The 2,493-nt window shown below is 35.9% G+C and overlaps 1 pseudogene; it reads right to left on the bottom strand.

Annotated features, from left to right (window-relative positions):
• On the bottom strand, positions 870-1,717 carry LOC108662310 (annotated as a pseudogene).

Genomic DNA, 2,493 nt, shown 5'->3' with positions numbered 1-2,493 from the left:
ACAAGACAAAGAACTAGTTGGTTGACATTTTTACCAAGAGCTTGGGAAGAGAAAGGTTTGAGCATCTCAAATCATGTCTTGGAGTTCACCATATTATGAATCATGGGGCTGTTTTGAAATACTGATTCCCAATCTGATTAAATATGTGGCTATAACCTGTTGAAAATTGAAAGTTGTAGAAGATTCTTAGTAGGGGATCGTTTTTAGTTTACTGCTGATTTACTAAACACAAACGAGTCCTATCTTTTTTAAACTCTTGTAATTAACATAGTAAAATAAGATGTATGTGTCATTTGAGTCTTTTGTTGTAGGCTTAACAGCCATGTTTTACTAGGTAGTGTGGTGGGTGGTTTAGTTACAGTTACCACAACACAGAAAACAAAGACACGTTGTTTGCGTCTAGAAAAATCCTCTCAGATTAAGTCTTCCAAAGCTGAATCAAAAGATTGACTGGTTTTAGGTGTTTATAAATACTTGTAAAGTAACTATTATTGTGTGTGGCTTGTGATTCTCAGATTTGAAGTCTTCATCCCTTGTTTCGTTTTCCTCTTTGTTCTTCAAGCTTTCTTCAAATTTCTCCAAAATTAGTTTACCTTAAAATCTTCTACAGTAGTTTATAATAGCTGCTTTCACTGTTACACTGGTCCTTGAGATTGAGACACACCTTGACAAGTTGGTCCAAGTTTTGAAACCAAATTCAATATTATTATAATGAAGTTTAAACATACAGAGAGGCTTACATAAGCAATATTCCATTTATTTGTAAATTTCAACAAGAATTGTTAAATAATCAGGGAAACATGTCAAACAATATCCTCATTAAGCAACAACTTAATGTGTATTAAAATAATGCTCTAATTGCTATCCTATTAGAATAGTGACTGAAGATATTTGACCATATTGATGTCTAGCTGGAAGTCCTTGACAAGAACATCAGGGTTAATTGCTGGATTTGATCCAAAGACTGCGTTTGCTATTGTAATGACATCTGGGTTTTGGCTACTCAAAGCAGCAAACGCAACAGCATTGGTTTTCCCCACATTGAATTGGAAGTGAATGAGACCAACTGGGAAAAGAAAACCATCTCCGGGGTTGAGGACTTTGGTGATGGGATGGTTCTCCGGGTTGGATGTAACCAAACCAACATAGAGTGTGCCCTCCATGACGACTAGGATTTCTGTAACACGGGGATGAGTGTGAGGGGGGTTTAGGCCACCATAAGGTGCATAGTAAATTCAAACCAGAGATCCGCCAAAAGTGTTCAATCCTGCTATTTTGTCAACATTGACAGTGATGACATTTGATCCAACTCGATTTGATGTGTTTCCTGGCATGTTGAGGCCTGAAAAGAAGAAATCTTCTGCTTTGGCAAGCTTAGGTCCTTGCAGAACTTGCCATTAACAAACACTACAAGATTGAAAAATGTGTTAACTGCTACCGTGCTAATAAAAAAAAAAGAAGAAAGAAATTCTTTCTAATTTGTAGTAGTATTTTTGTGTAGAACTATTGCCTCTTTTTTGAGCTGAGTTCCTTTAGTTCAGTCATTGACATAAATATATTCAATACAAGTTCAAAGAAAACTGGACATACTTCCATGCTTGGGGTCATTGATTGCTACATAGAAGTCCTGAAAAGGGCTAGGGTCAGAGGCAAAGGCAAATGAGGAAGCCAGAGCCAAGAGAGAAAATGCTACTACTAGGAAATGAACACCTTTCATTTTGGTAAGGCAGCTTCCTAGCTTAAATTCTTGCAAGCTTAATTGCTTTGGAGTGATGACGATGAATCTTTCCTGAGAACTTGCTATTTATAGATTTATGGAGTCTTTGAACAACTCCATGCCTTTTCATTTAATTTTTTCCAGGAAAATGGCTTAACACGTCTACAGTGTTTTTTGTTAATAAAAAAAAGTTCTTAATGAATCCTTCTTTAGCAGCCATTCATGTCATGTATATACATCTTCAATAAATTAATTCCCTCTTTTCATTACCTCATTCCTGACATATCATGTCTTTTTTAAATATTTTTACTGAATTTAAATTGAGACAAATTCATTGACTTCAGCATATTTCTAATGTTGTTGGGGTTGCCGACGCTCCATAAAATTTAACTCATAATTAAATGAAGTTAAGAATGGTCCTTGTTCACAAATTCTCCCATTTAGGAGCGGCAGGTAGCTCATGCCGCTATCGATTCACATAAGACGGTCTTGCACATTCTTTGGTTAATGTATTACCATGTTTGCGTGGCTTTACTCGTTAGAAATTATGGATTTCCTGGGCTATGTAATCTGCTCAAGTAAAAGTTTGCCGGTTATTGCTAGCATTTTGTACTATATCTGTCACTGCCACCCAGTAAGAACAGTATTCATTTCATGGCCTCTGAAACTGCTCATGTATAGAACAGGAACTATTAATCAACAATGCTTTCCTTTTCATGGAAAAAGTTTGTTTTGGTTTCTTTTTTTCTTCCGATTCAATCTTTTAATGGTGAAAC

Source organism: Theobroma cacao, chromosome 5 (assembly GCF_000208745.1).
Source record: "Theobroma cacao cultivar B97-61/B2 chromosome 5, Criollo_cocoa_genome_V2, whole genome shotgun sequence".
In the NCBI taxonomy this organism is placed as follows: domain Eukaryota; kingdom Viridiplantae; phylum Streptophyta; class Magnoliopsida; order Malvales; family Malvaceae; genus Theobroma; species Theobroma cacao.
Note: the sequence above shows the minus strand (reverse complement) of the source record. Positions and strands in the feature narration are given on the sequence as shown.